This window comes from Capra hircus, chromosome 3 (genome assembly GCF_001704415.2).
Source record: "Capra hircus breed San Clemente chromosome 3, ASM170441v1, whole genome shotgun sequence".
In the NCBI taxonomy this organism is placed as follows: Eukaryota; Metazoa; Chordata; class Mammalia; order Artiodactyla; family Bovidae; genus Capra; species Capra hircus.
This window is the reverse complement of record NC_030810.1, coordinates 34,039,768-34,063,804: the sequence shown is the minus strand read 5'-3', so window position 1 is coordinate 34,063,804 and position 24,037 is coordinate 34,039,768. Positions and strand designations below refer to the sequence as shown.

The window sequence follows — 24,037 nt, the reverse complement described above, 5'->3', positions numbered from 1 at the left end:
GAGAAATCCTGTGGTGAAGTCACCCTTTAACTCTGGTTAGCCAGGGCTTCCTCATCTTCTTTGCTCACAAATGTAATCATATTTTTTTGCAATACTTATTAATAACCATGGAGACGGAAATGGCAACCCACTCCAGTATTCTTGCCTGGGAAATCCCATGGGCTAAGGAATCTGGCGGCTTAGAGTCCACGGGGTGGCAAGAGTCGGACGTGACTTAGCGACTAAGCTATTACCACATTATTATCCCTCATTATTAGACTCCAAGGGATTTGGATCAGGGCATTCCAGGAAGAGGGGGGAAGTAAAAGGGGACAGCAGTGTGAAGCCATTTTGTTTGATGGTGTGTGGTAGGAGGAGGGCTGGGGGAAAATATTAATGAGTTGTATATGCCTCGTGTTTATAGAAAAGAAGAGAGTGCAAAGGAGGACCTAATCCTCAGGAATCAGTTTCATGAAGGCATCTACAAAGGCTACTCTGAAAGCAAGTAGGGAGGAAAGGTGGAAGGAAATTACATTGTCCCAGCTCCCTACTAAGTTTCATCTGTCTTTATCATGAAGGTGAATTGAAAGACTGTGACTGATGTACGTGGCAGTGAAATTAGAGAGGAGAACTAAGTTGTAAGCTAGATATTGGAATTTTATTCTCCTTGGTGCTTTTCAGCTTTTGTCTCATCATGGTGCACATAGAAAATTAGAGCATATTTTATTTACTATGGCTGCTGCTGCTGCCAAGTCACGTCAGTCATGTCTCACTCTGTGCGACCCCATAGATGTCAGCCGACCAGGCTCCCCAGCCCCTGGGATTCTCCAGACAAGAACACAGGAGTGGGTTGCCATTTCCTTCTCCAATGCATGAAAGTGAAATCACTCAGTCGTGTCCGACTCTTCACGACCCCATGGACCGCAGCCTACCAGGCTCCTCCATCAGTGGGATTTTCCAGGCAAGAGTACTAGAGTGGGATTTCCTATGGCACAATGGAGTAAATGGAAGAGGATGCCTACTCCCAGGATGGAGGGACTCTATAAGTCATTTGTGACACAGCAATGTGCCCTGATGCTGTTGGAAAGTTCTGTTCTAGGTAATGGGAAGTAATATAAGAGTTTTAGGTAGGTAAATGACCTGGTTAGGTTTGCATAAAGCAATAACCTCAGTGGGCTTTAACCAAGATCCAGAAAGAGATCAGAAGCAGCTGTCGTTCTAGTTGCACAAACCTGACCTGCTTCCCCCACGACAGGATCTTTCACATACATTTCCTTCCATCTAGAAATGTTCCCTCTATCATCCCAGGTCTTCACTTGTTTTTGTCTACTCATCCTTCTGAGCACAACTGAAACATCACTTTTCAAAGGAAGCTGTCCCTCCTTCCTCAAAGTCAGGTCTTCTTTATCACATCTTCATATATATTTTCCTCCATGCCACTAAATTTAATTTACAGCTGTGTCTTTGTGTTATTACACAGCCAACTCCTAACTAGACTATGTATTTGGAACATTGCTTCCCCACCTGGTAAGGCCTCCCATCTCCATATGCTCAAATCATAGCCATCTTTCCAGGTCTATTTGGAATTCTCTTTCCCACCAGTCTCCCGACCTGGAAGTATTGTTACCCTTCTTCTCTCAGTTCAGTTCAGTTCAGTTGCTGAGTCATGTCAAACTCTTTGCAACCCCATGAACTGGAGCATGCCAAGCTTCCCTGTCCATCACCAACTCCCAGAGCTTACTCAAGCTCATGTCCATCAGGCTGGTGATGCCATGCAACCATCTCATCCTCTGTTGTTCCCTACTCCTCCTGCCTTCAATCTTTTCTAGCATCAGGGTCTTTTCCAATGAGTCAGTTCTTCGCATCAGGTGGCCAAAGGATTGGAGTTGCAGCTTCAGCATCAGTCCTTCCAGTGAATATTCAGAACTGATTTCCTCTAGGATGGACTGGTTGAATCTCCTTGCAGTCCAAGGGACTCTCAGAAGTCTTCTCCAACACCACAGTTCAAAAGCATCCATTCTTTAGCACTCAGCTTTCTTTATAGTCCAACACTCACATCCATACATGACTACTGGAAAAACCATAGCTTTGACTAGACAGCGTTTTTTTTGACAAAGTAATGTCTCTGCTTTTTTAATATTCTGTCTAGGTTGGTCATAGCTTTTCTTCCAAGGAGCAAGCGTCTTTTAATTTCATGGCTACAGTCACCATCTGCAGTGGTTTTGGAGCCGCCCAAAATAAAGTCTGTCACTGTTTCCATTATTTTCCCATCTATGTGCCATGAAGTGATGGGACTCGATGCCATGATCTTAGTTTTCTGAATGTTGAGTTTTAAGCCAACTTTTTCTTTCTTTAAGCCAACTCTCCTCTTTCACTTTCATCAAGAAGCTCTTTAGTTCTTCTTCACTTTCTGCCATAAGGGTGGTATCATCTGCGTATCTGAGGTTATTGATATTTCTTCCAGCAATCTTGATTCCAGCTTGTGCTTCATCCAGCCTGGCATTTCTCATGATGTACTCTGCATATAAGTTGAATGAGCAGGGTGGCAATATACAGCCTTGATGTACTCCTTTCCTGATTTGGAATTAGTCTATTGTTTCATGTCCAGTTCTAACTGTTGCTTCTTGACCTGCATACAGATTTCTCAGGAGGCAGGTCAGGTGGTCTGGTATTCCCATCTCTTTCAGAATTTTTCATAGTTTGTTGTGATCCACACAGTCAAAGGCTTTGGCATAGTCAATAAAGCAGAAATAGATGTTTTTCTGGAACTCTCGCTTTTTCGATGATCCAGTGGATGTTGGCAATTTGATCTCTGGTTCCTCTGCCTTTTCTAAATACAGCTTGAACATCTGGAAGTTCACGGTTCACATACTGTTGAAGCCTGGCTTCAAGAATTTCGAGCATTACTTTGCTAGTGTGTGAGATGAGTGCAATTGTACGGTAGTTTGAGCTTTCTTTGGCATTGGCTTTCTTTGGGACTGGAATGAAAACTGACCTTTTCCAGTCCTGTGGTCACTGCCGAGTTTTCCAAATTTGTTTTCATATTGAATGCAGCACTTTCACAGCATCATCTTTTAGGATTTGAAATAGCTCAACTGGAATTCCATCACCTCCACTAGCTTTGTTTTTAGTGATGCTTCTTCTCTAATCATCTCTAAATATGGTTTCTGGACATCTCTGATTGCTTTGTAGAACAGACATCAGAGAAATTCTTGCCTACTCCTAGTTGTTTTCTGGAACTTGCTCTGCTTGTCTTCTAGCTCCAGTCACATAGTTACTGTGGGACCTTACATGTGACATGAGTGTGACTCTACCCAAGACTCTAGCTCTAGGGGTGAGCAAGGCATATACTTGAACTTTGGGCCAATGAGACCTTACTTTGGGATTTTTAGAAAGAGTTCTTTCAACCTGTCTCATTATCTGAAGCTCCAAGATGTATGACTCTGGAGCTCTTAAGGGCTATGGTTTTGCTTTGTGTAAATCACGGGCTTCCAGTAAAAGAGAAGAATGAAGGCGTACACAGAGAGAAACAGTGACAAGATAATATCCCATCAGTATTGGAGTCTCTGGTTCCAATAGTTCCTGGGCTCCAACTATATCCAACATTTGCCTAGCCTTGGAGCTGTGAGATACCTATGGCTGTGTGTTAAATGGCTTCAGTCATGTCTGACTCTTAGAGAACCTATGGACTATAGCCCACCAGGCTTCTCTGTCCATGAGATTCACCAGGCAAGAATACTGGAGTGGGTTGCCATGCCCTCCTCCAGGAGATCTTCCCGACCTGGGAATCTAACACATGTCTCTTGTGCCTCCTGCATGGACAGAAGGGTTCTTTACACTAGCACCACTTGGGAAGATACTTCCAATAATTCTCTCATTTTGTCACCCAGAATATAAACTAATTAATACATCGTGATCTCTTTTGAGAGCTCCCTGAGATGGGATTTATTGCTTGAATTCAGGACAACCAGGATAGAGAATGTTAAACTGCAATGAAGCGTCTCATATTTTAACATATAGTTTCTAAAATATGTTTATCTGAAGTCTCCACTGGGAGAGAGCACGATATAATGGGAAGATTATGTGCCTTGGAGTCAGACTTGGATTTGAGGCCAACTCTATATTTACTAGTAGAAATTGTTACTCTAGACAGTTGACTGCACTACTCTGAACCTCGTCAAAAGAAGACAATAGTACCCACATTAAAGAGTTACTATCACATGGTGTAATGAATAATGCATTAAAGGACTTGACATAGAATCTGGTTCAGCATAGGTACTTGGCATTCCACATTTCACTGAGTTAAAGATGATATCAGATGTAGTAGGTATCATGATTTGGGGTATCACGATTTGGGGTATCACTGAAATAGGAAAACCCAATTAATCTGTGACATACCATTGATGATATAAGGCATTCTGATTTTAAAACTTTAAAATTATAAAAATAAATCCATCTTAGAATTGATGAAATGCAGTATATTTATTGGGCACAGATGATATGAGCAATAATGTTAGGCACTGGTGATACGAGTGAACAAGACTGATATAGCCCCTCAAAATGCTGGGGTCTAATAATTAATACAATTCAGATTTTCAAAAGGACTCACAATAACCTTACATGGTAAATTCCTGGCTTTCAAAACTGCCTAGGACCAAGAAGTAAAGCAGGAGAGAAATACTAGACTTTAATCCTCTTATATGTTGTTAGATCCTATAGCAGTTATATTTTCATGCTCTGCATACAATCCAAAACAAATTGTCTGCTTACAATTAAAATCCTGCTGAGTTTCCAAGAGCCCGGCCCCCAGGGAGCTATTTGAACACCATGTCTTATCCACAATGACGCAATTCTACTTTTAAGGGACAATTAAGGGGTTTCCTTGTAAGTCAGGCCAGACTTTCCCCAAAATACATGAAGGAAGTGCCTAGAAAAGAAAATGTTTGAGGCTTGTTTTCATACTGTCATTTAAGAAAAACAATTTCCAAAAAGGACTGGATTAAAAAAAAATTAAATTTGGAAGGCTTGTACTTTTATAGCCCTTTGCAGCCTTTTAGTAGAACAGAACATAGTCCCTTAGGAAACTTAATGTAACAGTAACCAAATGTCCTTGTTAAGCAGCCATTTATTGGTCTATTAAATCTGATCTGAACTGTGATATTTTGCGGTAAATCTCTTCAACATAAATTGCTTAAGATGGGCTTCTTTAGGCATCTACCCCACTAGAGATGGCTTCAGCATTATCCCAGAAAAGACAGATGTATTTGCATCTTCCTGGAGAACTCTTCCAATAGGGGAGATCTAAAAAGAATGTTTTCTTTGTCTCTGTTGCTTAGGAAGAGTTAAAAATGGTTTTAGAGATCATTCAGCACAATTTTACAGATGAGATGGAGACCAACAATTAATTATTCATTATAGGCTAGGTGCTATCTTAGACCCTGAGGTTGGAGGATAAATAAGATATTTTCTCTGTCCTCAAGGCACTCGGCATCCAGTGGGGATAAGAGATCAGTAAATAGAGCAAGGTAAGTGCCAGGCAACCGAGTGAGCCCCCCAAATGAGGCTGGCAGTTGGGAGAGGAGAGGAAAATAAGGAGCCAGGATTCATTCAGAGAGTTTAAATGTAGAGACTGTAATGAATAGTCTTAGAGAGTGACGAGAACAAACAAAGGACTTGGGGGCACCTGGAGAATAGACTCAATGAGAAGCTAGCATCTCTTCCAGGGCCAGAGGACAGGAGGTAGAGATAGTGTATTACAGTCTGGTAAGAACTGGATCCTTGGAGAGCAGCCTTTCAGCAGGGGCTTCAGCCACAGAGTCACAACAGCTGCCAGAGAAAAGGCACCAAAGCCAGGAAAAAATGCCCCAGCCTCTCTCTGCTCAGTTTCCTAATTTTCCATTGGTGCTTCCTATTGTCTGAATCCAGTGGAAGCCAGATCACAAATGTGATGTAACCTGACAGAGTCAGCCTCCTGAAGCATAGAGGAGGGCAAAGTAGAGCAGAAAATAGGTCCTGGGAGAGGGTAAATTGAGACTAACCAACACATCTGGCATTCACGGTTTCTTCCATGTATCTGCACATGTGCACACACACACATTATTCATTCATTTAGCAAATAATTTGAAGTACCTACTATGAAATAATAGAGATAAAATCTGCTGAAGACAGTTTACTTAACTATGGAGATGAAAAGGTAAACTAAATACCGTTTAGAAAGCCTACGGGCTTGCTATCTAGTGAAAAAAAGACAAAATAAATAATTCATAAAGCTTAATGACTATTATGTTAAAGAGAGGTCAGGGGGCTTTGGGAGTATAATGAGTGGGAAAGTAGCTAATCAAATCTGGGCCCATAGAATATTCCCCTGAGAAAGTGACCTTTAGATTGAGATCTGGAGATGAATAGAAGTCAGCCACCTAGAGGAGTGAGTTCCAGAGAGAGGAGTGTTCCTTGTGGAAAGAGTGCAAAGGCCCAGAGGCAACAGTGGGCATCAAGTTCAAGGGTCTGAAAGACATTCAACATTCTTGGACCTTGGAGCATGAGGTATTAAAAGATGAGACTGAAGTGACGATCACAACCAGATTGTTTGCGGCTACATGTTTCCAGATTTTGATCCTAAAGGCAATGAGGAATTATCTGAAAGCTTTAATTAGGTTTTCTTCACGTTCAAAGGGTCGCTCAGGATGTACGTTTCTGTTGGCCATCCCGACTTATGGGGACATGGGCATGGGTATGCTCAAGAGATGAGTCCTAAGGACAGTAGGAGCCACTCACTGATAACAGTTAAGAATGTTGTTTCAAGTGGAGGAAAGAGTATATCCAAAGGCTCAGGGACAGAGCAGAGCAGAATCCAGGAATATTAAGTCATTTCTACTGATGGAATACTGACAATGAGCGAGGAAGTTGGTGAAGTGGTGGGACAGGTTAGAGATGACTGAGTTATTCCCTTCGTCCCATGCGCCCTGAATTTCAAGGCCTTCAACCCTCTTACTGCCACTGGTGCTTATGTTTTCATCTCTTACATGGTCAATACCTGGTACTGGAATTGCTGAGCCCAGGAGTAGACATATGTTTCATTTTTAATAAAAGTTCTCAAGTTCTCTCTCTCTCTCTTGTGCTAATTCCTGTGTCTAGAATCCTCTTCCCACCATCTGTTGAAGAAAGCTGCTTGATAGCAGCTGCAGAAACTGAATATCAAGAGTGCCAGGGCAAGACAAGAGGATGGCCAGCAGGCAGTAGCCAATTTGGAGCAGGGCTGGGGAGGCAAGTCAACAGGAAGAGGACTTGCAATGCAGAACAAGTACCAAAAGCGCTGATGGTAATTTCAAGATGGAATCTTGGAAACATGGAGCTTCTGAGAGCAAGTTAGTTTCGGATCACCACATCCAGTCAGCTTCTTCAGCGTTGTTTTGTACTCACTTAGCTTCCCTGGTGGCTCAGACGATAAAGTGTCTGCCTGCAATGCAGGAGTCCTGGGTGGATCCCTGGGTTGGGAAGATCCCCTGGAGAAGGAAATGGCAATCCACTCCAGTATCCTTGCCTGGAAAATCCCATGGTCAGAGGAGCCTGACAGGTTAAAGTCCATGGGGTTGCAAAGTGTAGGACACAACTAAGCAATTTCACTCACTCACTCACTCACCCACTCACTCACTCAAAGCTGCAAGTCTCAGTACTTGTTGCCTAACCACCCTGCTGTGTTCTTTCCTTTTAATCGGCTGTGACACCTGAACATAGTTTTCTTCATTAAATGGTGTGACAGGACCCTGTTGTAGTCTGGTGAATGGAATGTAAACTGGTACAACCATTTCAAAGAAATTGTGTGACGTGTATGGCAGACCTTTCATATGTCGATATTCTTTAATCCAGGGATTTCCCTAATGATAATAGGTAATTGTGCCTTGCTTTGTTGCTCAGTCACATCTGACTCTATGTGCCCCCTGGCTCCTCTGTCCATGGCAATTCTCCAGACAAGAGTACTGAAGTGGGTTGCCATGTCCTCCTCCAGGGGCTCTTCCCTACCCAGGGGTTGAACCCAGGTCTCCCACATTGCAGATTCTTTACCATCTGAGCCACCAGGGAAGCCCAAACAGGTAATTATTAATCATTAATTTTGTGTGTCAACTTGACTGAGCCAGAGGGTGCCCAGATATTTGGACAAGCATTCTGGGTATTTCTGTGAGTATGTTTTTGGATGAGGCTCACGTTTAAGTTGACAGATTAAGTAAAGTAGGTTTTCCTTGCTAATGCAGTGAGCCTCATTCAATCAGTTGAAGGCCTGCATGGAACAAAAGGCTGAGGACTTCCTGCCTGACTGCTGTTAGCAGGGGCATTGCATTTTTCCTGCCTTTGGACTCAAACTAAAGAAGCATCTGCTCTTACTGGGTCTCAGGCCTGTTGGTGTTCAGGCTGGAACGGCACCATTGGCTCTCCTGGGGCTCCAGCTTGCTGACTGCAGATCTTGGAGTTGGCAGCTACCATAATTGCATGAGCCAATTCCTTTAAAAAAAAAATAAAAAGGAAAATGAAAAAAAAAAGTCAATCAGTGTTCTATTGGTTCTGCTTCTCTGAAGAATTCAAATGCAATTATCAAATACTTAGTATGTACAGGCAATGTTTTAAGTGAATTACATATTAGAACAGTTACATCTCATTAAACCGTATGCGATAGAAACTATTATTATTGCTATCTTATTGGTGAGGAAAAAGGTAAGGAAATTGAGCAGATATACCATGCCCACACTTGCACATCTGGTAATTTGCAGAGCAAGAGTTTAAACTGAGGCAGTCTGACTTCAGAGCGGGCATGCTTAGCACCATGCTTCATGGCCTTTCCAATTTATGTAGATAGGTGTATGGGTTAAGATGTACACGCAAAAATATGCAGTAGCATATTATTTATCCTAGGGAATATTTTGGTACTTTTTAAACATATAATTGACTTACAGTATTGCAAAATCTTAAGTGTTTAGTTCAGTCCATTTTTTTCATACAAGCATAGATGGTGTGTCTGCCACTCACATCAAGATATAGAACATTCTTCTATCCCAGTAGTCTCCTGCTTCCCTCTTCCTCTTTAATAACCCATACCCAGAGGTAATCACTACCCAGCTTCCATGTATGTAGACTGATTTTGCCTATTCAACCACTTCATATAGATAGAACCATATAGTAAGTGCCTTCTGTGATTCTTTCATTATGCTTAATGTTTGTAAAGTTCATCCATTTTTGTGAATATAAATGGGAAATGGTAACTCACTCCATTACTCTTGCCTGGAAAATTCCATGGATGGAGAAGCCTGGTAGGCTACAGTCTATGGGGTCACAAAGAGTTGGACATGACTGAGCGACTTCACTTGCCTTCTTTTTTTCCTGTTACTGTTTCCAATTACATTGTACACATTTTTCACAGTGTTTCACATCCATCCTCCTGTTGATGGACAATCATGTTGTTTTTCCAGTTTGGGTCCATTATGAATGAAGTTATATATATTTTTATACGTGTCTTTAGTGTATACATGGGCTTCCCTCATAGCTCAGTTGGTAAAGAATCTGTAATGCAGGAGACCCCGGTTCAACTCCTGGGTCGGGAAGATCCCCTGGAGAAGGGATAGGCTACCCACTCCAGTATTCTTGGGCTTCTCTTGTGGCTCAGCTGGGAAAGAATCTGCCTGCAATGTGGGCGACCTGCTTTTGATCCCTGGGTTGGGAAGATCCCCTGGAGAAGGGAAAGGCTACCCACTTCACTATTCTGGCCTGGAGAATTCCATGGACTGTATAGTTCATGGGGTCTCAAAAGAGTCGAACACAAATGAGCAACTTTCATTTCACTTAGTGTGTATGTATTTTCATCCATATCCTGCATCTTGGTTTTCATTGATACTGAAAACCAGTTTTCCAAGTGCCTAAACTAGTTTACAATGATACCATTAATGTATGAGAGTTCCAGTTGTTCCATATCCTTGATTACCCTTGATATAGCTAGTCATTAACTTTAGCCATTTTGGTGGTTTTATGGTGGCATCTCATTGTGGTTTTATCTTCCCTTATGACTAATGAAATCAAATACTTCTTAATGTTCTTACTATTTGAATAGGATTCTTGGTGCAGTATTCCAAGTATTTTTGCCTTCAAAAAATCAGGTTGTCTGTGTCTTTTTAATTCATTTTTGAAAGTTCTTTATATATTGTGAGAATGTGTTCTATTTGTTGGATTTGTGTTATAAATAATAGCTTCCAGTCAAACTATGGCTTACTTATTCACTTTTTGATAAACAGAAATTCTTAACATTAGTATAATCCATTTAATCATTTTTATAGCAAGTTCTTTTGCATCCTATTTATTTTGTGTCCTTTAATATGTATTAAAGTCAGGATATTATTCTTCTATATTTTATGCTAGAAGCCTGATTGTTTCAGCCTTTACATTGAGATTTTTAATCCACTTTGAATTAGTTTTTGTGCATCCTTTGAGGTTGAGATCAAGGACCAAAGTTCAAAAAATGAACCATAAGGATAGTCATTTTGCCTTGCACCACTTGTGGAAAACTTGCCTTTTTCCTACTGAACTTCAGGGTTGTAAATCAAGTGCCCCTATATGTGGGGATCTATTTCTGGATTCTATATTCTGTTACATTGATCTACTTTTCTAACTTAGCACCAGTGCTATACTGCCTTAATTACTGTAGTTTTATAATAAGTCATGAAGTCTGTTGAGATCCTTCAGCTTTGTTCTTTTTTAAAAAAGATTACTTTGATAGATATATTTTTGATGTCCAATAATAAAGAAATAAGTTATAGCACTCCTATAAAAATGCAGTAGTATGCATCCATAAAAGTCAAGTTTATAAAATTTTAAATGATGTGGGAAAACACATAGGAAATAATACTGAGTCAACAGAGAAGGACATAAACTTGGAAAACCTATATGATCTCAATTATGTAAATGGAAAATACATTAAAAGAGGATGAAAAGTAAATAGGCCAGCATGGAAACCATGGCTGTCTCTTCAAAGTGAAGTTTTAGATATCTGTTTTGTTTTCTTGTTTGATCTCAGACCCATTCAGCACTTTTGTAATCTTGATCGTAGTATAAAGAGCCAAGCCTTGCAAACTACATTTCTCATAATCACACATTCTTGCTTTCTGTCACTGTGTTAGGATTGGCCAATGGAAGGCACTAGACAGAAGTGCTGGAGAAGGCAATGGCACCCCACTCCAGCACTCTTGCCTGGAAAATCCCATGGATGGAGAAGCCTGGTAGGCTGCAGTCCATGGGGTCGCTGAAGGTCGGACACGACTGAGCGACTTCACTTTGACTTTTCACTTTCGTACATTGGAGAAGGAAATGGCAACCCACTCCAGTGTTCTTGCCTGGAGAATCCCAGGGACGGGGGAGCCTGGTGGGCTGCGGTCTATGGGGTCGCACAGTCAGACATGACTGAAGTGACTTAGCAGCAGACAGAGGTGGGGGTGGGAGGGGCAGAGAAGACAGGGCATTTCTCTGCCCCTCCTCCATCTCAGGCAGCATTTCCAGGTGGCAGTGATTCCACGATTGTTTCATCTGCCCCTGGCAACCGCTCCCTCTCTGCGGCCCTACTTCTCAGTCTGATCCCATTTTTTTCCTTTGTCTTGCTATCCTTAAGGGTGACAGTGGGTTTCTGCTAATTTCTGGGTTACTCCTCTATCCACTGTTTGTACCTTTAGTTCTCCCAAGACACATAAAATGAGTTTCTCCTATTAAATTTCCTCTATTGAATTACTTGGCCTAGCTTCTGTTTTTCTAACTGGACCGTGACTGACCTGGTAATTATTATTTTCTTAATGGTATTCTTTTACATTTTTAGAAATTTGCTCAGCTGTGCATAGATGGCTATCATAATTTTTTTCTTCCAGTTTTTACCCAAGATGCTAGAGAGGGAATCAAACCTTTGGGCAATTTAAAAATTATTGAGGGTCTACTGTGGGCCAGGTACAAAGCTATCAATGAATTGGCCGCAAATGATTGTGCTAGGTGCTATGGATACAAAAGCTACAAAAGATGCTACACTTGGACCAACTTGCTGCTAAAACTCTTCTGATATAATTTTCTTTGTTTCTCACTTCTATAATCACAATAAGTAGAAAGCGCATCACATAGGAAATGAAACAGAATAAATGCATTTTTTTGAACAGAAAGGATAAACCTGATTTGTTTGGATCTTGGAATCATGTAGAAAGGGCAAGCTTGATGTGTTAATTCTTGGGAAGGAGTCTAGAGACAGAATAATCTGGACTACAGAAAAAGGGATTGTGAGGGAGAATGTGAGTCTGGAGTGTTTTTTCTGCATCAGCTGAGTTCTCCTGAGCATTGAGCTAGAGACGGGCAGTGCCTTCTTCCCATTATGTCTTTCTGCTTATATCTTAACTATCCTGTCAACATAAACCCCTTAGAGTCATAAGCATAGTGTCGTCGTCTCGTTCATTTGTTTTTCAGAAGCTGGGGAAAGATAAACTGAACTCTACAGACCATCAGAAAAGCAGGCTCTGGAGGCAAGCAGTGGCCAGGTGGATGTTCCATCAGGGATAGAGTCATATGGTGTCTCTCCACTCTCCACGCTGTACATCTCTGGCAGGACCTTAGGACTCAGTCTCTCCCTTTCAAAAGCACTTACACTCAGAGTGACTATATGTGTGTGTTAGTAGCTTCAGTCGTGTCCAACTCTTTGCAGCTCCATGGACTGTAGCCCATCAGGCTCCTCTGTCCAGGGGATCTCCCAGGCAAGAATACTGGAGTGGGCTTCCATCTCCTCCAGGGAATCTTCACGACCCAGGGATCAAACCTGGGTCTCTGCATTGCAGGCAGATTCTCTACTGCCTGAGCCACAGGGTGATGTCTAAAGAACCTGGGATTTGGACTCAGAATACCTGAGCCTTGGTTGAGGCTCTTTAATTCTCTCTCTCTCTCTCATACAAACACAACTATGTTATTTATTCTGTGAACCATAGTTCCTCCATCACTACAGTTTGGGATAATAACACTCACCTAACAAGGCAATTTGTAAATCAAATCTGCTGCTTTCCATGATTTAATAGCTCCTTATGTCCCTGTGGTGGCGGTGGCTTCCCTGGTGGCTCAGGTGGTAAAGAATCTGCCTGCAATGCAGGAGACCTGGGTTTGATCCCTGGGTTAGGAAGATCCCCTGAAGAAGGGAACTGGCTACGCTCTCCAGTATTCTGGCCTGGAGAATTCCATGGACTACATAATCCATGGGGTTGCAAAGAGTTGGACACGATTGAGCGACTTTCATCTTCGCTTTCCCTTTCTATCTCCTTGTGGAGACAGTCCATATTCCTTACTATGACATATGAAGCCTTCGTCTCACCCTGTACTTGCTGCTCTCTTTTCTTATCACTGTCCTCTGAGTCTTGGTGACTTCCCCATACCTAAAGACTGGCATGTTTCTCTCAGTGATTTCTCACAGCCCTAATTCCTTTACTACATAAATCATTTTCTCTCATGCAAAACCCCTTTCTCTATGGTCTGGGTAGCAAACTTCTCCTCTTACTTGAAAACTCACCTCTTACTTCTTGGTCGTCTTCCCTTTGTTTTGTGCACCTAATTGATTACTTCTTTTGGCTAATCCACTTCATCTCTGCAAACCTCCAATAGTAACTGTAACTGTTTATGTATCTGTCTTCCCTAAAGGACTAGGAGTGCCCATAGTGTATCTGTCTTCCCTAAAGGACCCATAGTGTAAATTTTTGTATTCTCTGGGACAAAACCATTAGTTGTCCCATAGAAAGAGATGAGTAAATATAGACTGAATAAATAAACACAATTTCAAGAGTTGAAAGGTGAAATATTTCTGGTGAGGTGTGAGGAAGTAGCAGAAAGGCTGATGAAGAGGCGAGATGGATTCTGACTCTGGTTTCAAATTATCCAACAACCCCGTCTCTCTGGGTCTTGATTTTCTCATCTTAAAGCAAAAATATGGAACCAGATGACTTTCTTTAAGGTCCCTCTCAGCTCAAGTGTCTTCTGCCTGTCCTTCCCTTGTGTAACACAGCAGAGATTCTAGCTCTTTAGCTAAAGGATCACATCTGATGGCAGTTAAAAATAATGAAAAATTAAAGTACAACAAACTTTGATTTGGGGGAAAGATGTTGTATTAGACAAGAAAATCTAGTTTTAAGTCTTATCTCTGCTACTTCCTAAGAACAATACGATTTTACTTAGATAAGTCATTTCTTTCCTGGGAGCTATATCTTTCTTGTTTGTCATGTGGGATAGAATAAAGGCTCCACAAAATCCATGTTAAAATTAAATTAATACATTTTAAAACTCTCAACCAAACAACAGAGTATTATTATTTTCATTATTACCTCTCTCACCAATTTGGAGCCTTAAAAGATCTACCTTGAAAACCAAAGGAGCTTTTTTAGATGATTTCTTAAAATGGACCATTGATGTTAAATTACTGGCCAGAAATTTGCACTCTAAATTTTGTAGTCAAAGCCTTTTTTACAATGTTCACCCTGCCAACTGTTCACTGCTCAGCTGCAGCCTTCAATTGCTTCAGCTTTGAAGTTAGACATGAATTAAACTGTCTCCAGCTTCAACATTTGGAGGGAAATTATTCAGTGGTAAATTATCTCATAAACCCTGATCAAATATACCATAAAACCAACACAGTGGACAATGTAAGCTGTATAATAATTTCTCAGTGACAGTGGATGGAGCATGAGGGTTTCCAGAACTCAAGAGAAGTTGATACATATCTCCTCAAATAAAGCAGTTTTTCTTCTTAACTGTTACTTCACTGAGAATAAGCTGTCAATGGCATATGTCAGTATACTTGGATTTGTGTATATGTTAGTTCATGACCCATATGATTCAGGCACCAAAAATATAAAACAGTTCATAATGTTTTCATGATAATGAGGATTGAGAAGCAAATAGTTTTCTTGCACCTTTTCACCCCAGGTTTGTCTCAGAATCCAACAATTGACCTATAGCTAAACTTTCTGGATAATATAGACGATTCAAAGCAGATGCTCAGTTGTCTACATGGGCTGGACCACTCATCATTCCTTGTCCCTCTTAAGGGTACTGAGAAGCACCGAGCCAGATGGACTTGGAGTCACAGAGCACCACTCTGCAATTCCTGCCAAGACCATAGAGTTGTAGGGTGGAGAGAAGGAAATGGCAACCCACTCCAGTGTTCTTCCCTGGAGAATCTCAGGGACGGGGGAGCCTGGTGTGCTACTGTCTGTGGAGTTGCAGAGTCAGACATGACTGAAGCAACTTAGCAGCAGCAGCAGCAACAGGGTTCTGGAATGACCTCAGAGAGGACCTGGACTCCAAGGAAAGAGACTAGATGACTTCTTCCCTTATCTCCCACCCAACACAACCTTCCAGAGGAGTGGGAGAGAGAAATGCTATCCAGGGGAGAGGGAAAGGGAAAGATGTGGGAATCATTTTACAGTTTGTCAGGATACAAATTCAGGTGGGACCTCCTCAGCAGTCCAGTGGTTAACACTCTGTGCTTCCAATGCAAAAGGCTCAAATTTGATCCCTGGTTGGGGAACTAAGATGCCACATGCTGCACAGCGTGGCCAAAAAAATAAAGATTATTTTTTAAGATATAATTTGTGCAACTAGTCTTTTTAGCAAAATAGCACTGAATGTATTGCTTGGCCAGTACTGCTTTCTATTAGTGATTCTGTTTTCATATACAAAATAAGTAATATTATATGATGGTGAAGGGCTCAAACCCTGAGATCAGAGAATTTGGAGCCAAATCCTGATTCTGCTGTTTATTAATTCTGTGACTTTGAACATGTTACAATAACTCAGTGATCTCAATTTTCTCATCTCTAATGGGAGATAATCTGAATACTTACCCCATAGGGATGTTGTGATGCCTAATGGAATACCACCTGTAAGGCACTTACAAGCATGTTCAGCACTTAGACTTTCCCAGTGCATGTTAGCTGCTTATTTCTCTGCTTTGTGAGCTTCTCAGGGGCAGAGACTACAGATTCATTCATATAATAAGCAGTTTTCAACCATGCACTATGTGCCAGGAATGGCAAAGATGGGTACCACATCAGTTCCAACAAGGGACTCAGCATCTAGTGAAAACAAAAAGGTACCATTCTACAAATACTATATACCATGTATGTGGGTGATTTTAAGGGACCCCAGTGTTGTAATGAATAATTCTGCTTAAGAGACCTAAGTAAGACTGAGTCTTGAAGTTTGAAAACCATATGCCAGATTAACAAGGCAGAACATTCTAGGGGAATGTATATTTTCTCTGTGTTAGAAACTTAAATGTATCTGTGTGTGTGTGTGTGTGTGTGTGTGTGTGTCTGTCTGTCTGGGTGCAAATGCATATATATTCAAGATTTAATATATTTCAGTCATGATTATATATTTGCTGATGTGTCACTTTTTATTCTATGTATTTCATTCAGTTCAGTTCAGTTCATTCGCTCAGCCGTGTCCGACTCTTTGCGACCCCATGAATTGCAGCACGCCAGGCCTCCCTGTCCATCACCAACTCCCAGAATTCACTCAAACTCACGTCCATCGAGTCCGTGATGCCATCCAGCCATCTCATCCTCTGTCGTCCCCTTCTCCTACTGCCCCCAATCCCTTCCAGCATCAGTCTTTTCCAATGAGTCAGCTCTTCGCATGAGGTGGCCAAAGTATTGGAGTTTCAGCTTTACCATCAGTCCTTCCGAAGAACACCCAGGGCTGATCTCCTTCAGAATGGACTGGTTGGATCTCCTTGCAGTTCAAGGGACTCTCAAGAGTCTTCTCCAACACCACAGTTCAAAAGCATCAATTCTTCTGTGCTCAGCTTTTATATAGTCCAACTCTCACATCCATACATGACCACTGGAAAAACCATAGCCTTGACTAGTCAGACCTTTGTTGGCAAAGTAATGTCTCTGTTTTTGAATATGCTGTCTAGGTTGGTCATAACTTTCCTTCCAAGGAGTAAGCGTCTTTTAGTTTCATATCTGCAGTCACCATCTGCAGTGATTTTGGAGCCCAAAAAAATAAAGTCTGAGATATTTCATTAGGTTTTAGGTAAATACAGGTTTATGATTTTTCCATCTTCTTGGCAGAATTCCTTTTAATTATTATTTAGTATTCTTTACTTCACTAATCCCTTTTTCCTTAAATTGTTTTTGGTGTAATTCTAATATTATTGTACCCACTTTATTTGACTCATATGTGACTGTTAACTCTTGTTTCATACACTTAGTTTTGATCTTAGGGCCATTGTGTTTTGGCTATGTCTCTTTGATGAGGCATTTAACAGGATGTCTTAAAAATCCAATGTGATAATCTCTAGCTTTCGGCAGAGGAATTTAATTCACTTATAATCAACTTTATTATTACTTTTTGTATGTATTTCTACCATTTTTTTGTAATTTTCATTTCTCATTAGTGATAAATTGCTTTTAGTGGTTCTTGAAGCAAGTATCTATAGGTAATAAATGCTCTAGTTTTTTGTGGGTGGAGAAGGCAATGGCACCCCACTCCAGCACTCTTGCCTGGAAAATGCCATGGACAGAGGAGCCTGGTGGGCCGCAGTCCATGGGGTCGTTAAGAGTCAGACACGACTGAGCGACTTCCCTTTCACTTTTCACTTTCATGCATTGGAGAAGGAAATGGCAACCCACTCCAATGTTCTTGCCTGGAGAATCCCAGGGACGAGCCTCATGGGCTGCCGTCTATGAGGTCGCACAGAGTCGGACACGACTGAAGCGACTTGGCAGCAGCAGCAGCAGCATATGTCTTTTTCTTAATCTTTGTTAGATTGAATTGCATCCTCTCCCCCAGTTCATATGATAAAGCCCTAAACTCCACTACATCAGAATGTGACTATATTTGGCAATAGGACCTTTAAATGGTTAAGTTAAAATGAGGCTATTAGCTTGAGCTCTTATGCAGTCTGATTTCCCTCTAGGAAGAGAAAATGTAGACATGCAAAAGAGATACCAGGAGTTTATGTGCCTGGAGGACATGTGAGGACATAGCATGAAGGCAGCCATCTGCAAGCAAAGGAGAGAGGCCTCGGAAGAAATCAAATCTGCTGATACCCAGATCTTGGACTTCCAACCTCCAAAACTGTGAGAAAATACATTTTGACTGTTTAAGTCAATGTGTGGTATTTTACTGTGGCAACCCTAGTGATATACTAATATACCTTTGCTGATTGTCACACAGGGTATAGATGTCCAGGTCAGATCTTTCCCCCATCAGCACTTTGTAGGTATCTGTTGAGTTCTGGCAGAGATTGCTGCTGCTGAGTAACCTGCCATCTGCCTCTCTATCATTCTGCGTTGGACAATCTGTCCGTTTTTTCTAGTAGTTTTGGTTATTTTCTTGGTATCCATAATGTTCTGCCCTTGTGTGTAAATACAGTTCAATTTTTATTTATCTTTAGCCTTCCTTGTGTTTCAAAGTCCAGTGGTCTATCATTCATGCTGTAAAAATTCTCATCCATTATCTTTTCATATACTGCTTCTCCACCCTTGTCTAGAAGAGAGTCAGTAACAAATCACTTGACCCAAATCCTAGTTGCACATCTGTCTGTTTCTTTCATAGAGCACTATACAAATCATAGCCCCGGACAATGGTTGGTATGACTTTAAGCCTTTCTTCATGGATTGGAGAGTCCTGCCTGAGACTCTAAATTTTAGCTTGTGAGATTCACTCGGTTCCCTGCCACATGTGGTCCTCCTTGCCTCAGAAGCTCAACTACTCAGTGTTGGCTGGCTAGGAGAAGAGCCTAGTAGGCCACACCTTTAGCCCCTGATTATTGCTGTATTTTGGTTCTATTTCTGGACCACAGAGATGCTTATCTTTTTTTCTCAACCACAGTTATTTTTTTTCTAATTTTTCTTTTGAAATACTTTTGGATTCTCAGAATAATTTCAGCGATAGTACAAAAAGTAACTGAATAACTTCCACCAGCTTCTCCTAATGTTAAACTCTCATATAACACAGGTTTTTAATGTTTTTTTCCTTTTTGTAGTTGATCTCTCATTTTTGGGTATTTGGCACTCAAGGACACTGGAAGCATGAACTCATCAAACCATATTGACCAGGAATCTGGCCCAGGAATCTTCCCGTTGACTAACCATTTAATCATCCACCCATTCATTCAATAAGTATTTATTAAGCACTTATTTTGTTTCAAATACTATTTTAGGCACAGAAGTTATAGCAGTGATGAAAATGAGCAAAAATTCCTGCTCTGTGTTGTTTAAATGTTAGTATTGGAGACAGAAACTAAAGATAAAAATGGTAAAATATGCAGTGTAATATATTGTGGTGAGTAAGTACTAAAGTGAAAAAGCATGGAAAGAGGATAAGAAGTACTGGGGGCAGGTAGGGGTGTTCAGTTCAGTTCAGTCACTCAGTCGTGTCTGACTCTTTGCGACCCCATGAATTGCAGCATGCCAGGCCTCCCTGTCCATCACCAACTCCAGAGTTCACTCAAACTCACATCCATCGAGTTGGTGATGCCATCCAGCCATCTCATCCTCTGTCGTCCCCTTCTCCTCCTGCCCCCAATCCCTCCCAGCATCAGAGTCTTTTCCAATGAGTCAACTCTTCGCATGAGGTGGCCAAAGTATTGGAGTTTCACCTTTAGCATCATTCCTTCCGAAGAACACCCAGGGCTGATCTCCTTCAGAATCGACTGGTTGGATCTCCTTGCAGTCCAAGGGACTCTCAAGAGTCTTCTCCAACACACAGTTCATAAGTATCAATTCTTCGGTGCTCAGCTTTCTTCACAGTCCAACTCTCACATCCATACATGACTACTGGAAAAACCATAGCCTTGACTAGACAGACCTTTGTTGGCAAAGTAATGTCTCTGCTTTTGAATATGCTATCTAGGTTGCTCATAACTTTCCTTCCAAGGAGTGTCTTTTGATTTCATATCTGCAGTCACCATCTGCAGTGATTTTGGAGCCCCCCCGAAATAAACTCTGACACTGTTTCCACTGTTTCACCATCTATTTGCCATGAAGTGATTGGACCAGATGCCATGATCTTCGTTTTCTAAATGTTGAGCTTTAAGCCAACTTTTTCACTCTCCTCTTTCACTTTCATCAAGAGGCTTCAGCATTAAATATAAAGCTTGGGGAAGTCTCCACTGGGAAGGACAATTGAGTGAAGACCCAAAGAGGTGCTGTCATGAGGCCTATAGATATCTGGGGAAGAGATCAGCCCTCAAAATAACCTGAAGAACTAGGCACTAGAGCCCCAAGAAAACTGACGTTCAGAGGAACTAAGTAACTTGCCCCTATACAAAAGTAGTAAGTGAGAGAACTGTGATTTGGACCCAGGTCTTCCTGACCCCAGAACTTGTGTTCTTCTCTGGTTGACTAAGCACAGATTTACAAAGAGACACACATCCCTTCAAAGGTGCATTCTAGTCCTTTCACTCACAGAACTTAGTGCTAAGCCATGGTGTTCTCATAAACCTTTCAAGAAAACCCTAGAAATCTATTTACAGACTGCTTGAGGTTTTTCAACACAGTGTTTTCATTGAACTAGCTGAGCTTCATAAAATATGACTTTGACTTTTCTAGCCATTGGTCTGGAGCTTGAGTGGTCATGGCCAGCCTGGAAGGTAGCCAGTGCCTCTGTTTGGGGAAGCTCGTTTGTTAGCTCCTGCACTAATAGGAAAGCTAATAACTCTTCCCAAGATGTTTGTTCTTATTTTCCTAACTTTGGGTACTCATATCATCCACTTCTATCAAAATATATTGGGAAAAATGAGCCCTTATGAGCAAACTCTACTAGCTCTTATGAAGCAGAGAAATAGACAGTTTATATTACAAGAAAGTTTGGATTACAGAGAATCTTGAAGGACAAGAGCACCTATAATTTGTTCTTTAGGAAGGATGTAATAATAACAACCTGTTCCCAGGTGGAAGTCTCGTGGAGTCATTTTGTTGTTTGTGAGACTATCCTGGACTGTTTAAATGCAGATGATTCCTGAGCCTAACTTTGATGAATTGGATTCAGGTCTTTCGGATGACAAAGAATGTGCTTGTTCATCACTTACCCCTCCTACAAATAACCATTCTTTGGTCCAGAAGGTCAAATGCAGATCCCCCCTGAGGGAACTAGTGGCTTCTCCAGGGTCAGCCCCAGTCTCCGTCAGGAGTTCTGCCACTCCCTACCCCTTGCTCTTTCCTCCTTACCCTTATCATCTCATGTACACATGCTCTGGCCACGCACACTACTTCTTATTTCCTTGAATTTCCCCACCAAGATAGTTTTGATCCAATGAGTCCCTTGGAAAGGTTTTTCTCTCACCCTGCGTATTAAAGTCTTGCCTCTTGTTCATGACCCTATTCAGTCAGGGCTTATATTCCATAAGTCTTCCTAAATCCTCCAGTTAGAATGAATTCCCCCTTTTCTATGCTTCCATAGTTTGAAAGAAAAAGGAGAGGGAGCGGATAAGAAAGACAGGAATTGGGGAGGAGAAGAGGAAAAAGAGAAGGAGGAGAGAAGATGCAGAAGGTCAGGGAGGGGGAGGGAAAATGGAGAAGAAGAGGAAGGATGGGGAGCGGGGGAGAGGAAGGAATATCACTATGATGGATCTTAACATGGCTTGCCCTCAGTAGGTTCAAATGGATAATTTTTATCTTTCCGTCCCTTTGAGACCCAGCACTGTATTTTGCACTAGAAGATATTCACTAAATTCTTATTGACTCAATAGATGAGGATCATTAGCAATCAGCACATGGATGATTACTGTGAAATAAGTGAAGTTCTGCTCAAGTGCTGGAAATCATAGGTTTCCTAAGTAGATCAAATGATGTTGCAACAATCTTGCCTATATATTTGTATACTTGGCTAGAAATTCCTTGGTTTTTTATTTTCCTTTTCACATTTAAATTTTACCCTAAACTATGGATCAAATCTAGTTAAATTTTTTGAAAGTAATTGGTAGGTGGGCTCTACACTCTTGCTGAGGTTGTAGAACACACCAGGATTTAGAATAATAAGCATAGATTATCACTACATTATCACTTCCATCCATGGCCAAATTGATAAATCTTTCTTTTACTTTTTAAATTTTTATTGATGTATAGTTGATTTTCTAGGACTTCCGTGGTGGCTCAGATGGTAAAGAATCTGCCTGCAATGCGGGAAACTTGAGTTCGACCGCTGTGTCAGGAAGATCCTCTGGAGAAGGGAATGGTTACCCACTCCAGTATTCTCGAGGGCTGTTCTATCTATATATTTTTGTGCTAGTACTATTTTGTTGATTGTAGCTTTGTAGCATAGCCTGAAATTCTTCTTTTCTCAGAATTGCTTTAGCTATTCAGGGTCTTTTGTGGTTCCATACAAATTTAAAAATTATTTGTTCTAGTTCTGTGGAAAATGCCATTAATAATTTCATAGGGATTGCATTAAATCGATAGATTGCCTTGGGTAGTATGGTCATTTTAACAGTATTACTAAATCTTCCTTTTATTGAAACAGTTCTGTTTTCAAAAACAAATATGTCTCCTCCCATTTCCTAAAATGTGGGCAATACCCTCTCTCAGGTATTGCCTCTTAGATTAGATAAATATATTAAGGACAGTAACACAAAGACTAACTCAATAAGTGCAGAATAAATGGTATAATTATTATTAGAGTTGTTAACAATGATTCCCTCTCCTAAGTCACTGTCAGTACAAAGCTGTTCTCAGTGGACTCATTTGTTGCCCCTGTACCCAAAAGGTCAGATACCATCCTGGGCATGAGCAAGCCAGGCAAAGCTGTTCTGTGGTTGCCCATGTCTTGAAGGTATCTGACTATTTCTGAACTTGATCAAAGTGATCACCTCTTTCTGCCTTTGGTTCTTTCCTTTCCCAGTTGAGCAAGGACATATAGGCTTTGGTGGTAGCTCTTCCCACCTCTGAGGAGACCAGCTTATTCTCGATATAGTCCTTCAGAGAAAGTACAATGATGGCATTCTGGGTATAATCTTTTAACTTGGCATTTTGAAATAATTTCAGACTTATAAAAAAAGTTTCAAAATTAGAACAAAGAATATATAAATTTTACTCTAATTCCCCAAATGTTAACTGTCTTCCAAATAGCCATTTTATAACTGTCAAATTTATGAGAGGGACGTTAATATGATGTTTAGTATCTAATTCAGGGACTTAATGCAAAAGTTTCCAGTTGTTCCACAGATGTTTATTTTTCTGGCCTAGTGTCCAAACAGGTTGAATTTTATTGCCATATCTACACGATCTCCTTTAATATAAAATACTTCCTGAGTCATTCTTTGGCTTGATACTTGGTGTGTGGCTCAGCAGTAAAGAATCCACCTGGAATGCAGGAGCCCCAAGAGACAGACTTCAGTCCTTGGGTAGGGAAGATCCCCTGGAGCAAGGCATGGCAACTCACTCTAGTATTCTTGCGTGGAGAATCCCATGGACAGAAGAGCCTGGCAGGATAGAGTCTATAAGATCATAACAAGTTGGACAACACTGAAGCAACTTAACATGCACACACACAGGCACGCACACTAACAAGGAAATTTCCCTCTCATCATTCATTCCTTTTTCCATTTGTATATTCAATTATTATTATCAATATGAGCTCATTGACTCTTACTGTAGTCTTTGATTATCATCTATTACATTCACTATTTTGTGGCTAACATTATCCCAGACTTGGCCATCTGGAGCCATTTGAAGTGGCTTTTGAATCCCTTTGATAAATTCTTACATCTTACATTGTTTTGCCTTCTGAGAGTTGTGTTGAGAATATATTGATATAGATCAGAAAAATAAAATGTCTCTGATCCACCCCCATGAATTTAAGTGGCTCTGTTGATAACACTGCCCTTCCAAGGACTGTGATTTAGCTGTGCCCAAAGGCTGTTCCATATACCTTGTATGTAAGTATTATTTAGATGGTGTTTGTGTGTACATCTGGTTTTTTCAGCTACTTCTATGTGGTCTGCCATTACTGCCTCTCCATTGGTAGTTTCTTTGAAATCTGACAACACAATTCCCTGTGGCCTCTTGGG

The 24,037-nt window shown here is 41.0% G+C and overlaps 1 long non-coding RNA gene across 1 annotated transcript in view; it reads left to right on the top strand.

Annotated features, from left to right (window-relative positions):
* Positions 1-18,108, top strand: part of LOC102168792 — a 37,661-nt gene extending 19,553 nt beyond the window's left edge. The window contains exon 3 of the long non-coding RNA XR_309906.3: positions 17,945-18,108. This is a non-coding gene — a long non-coding RNA (uncharacterized LOC102168792). The remainder of the gene's footprint in view (positions 1-17,944) is intronic.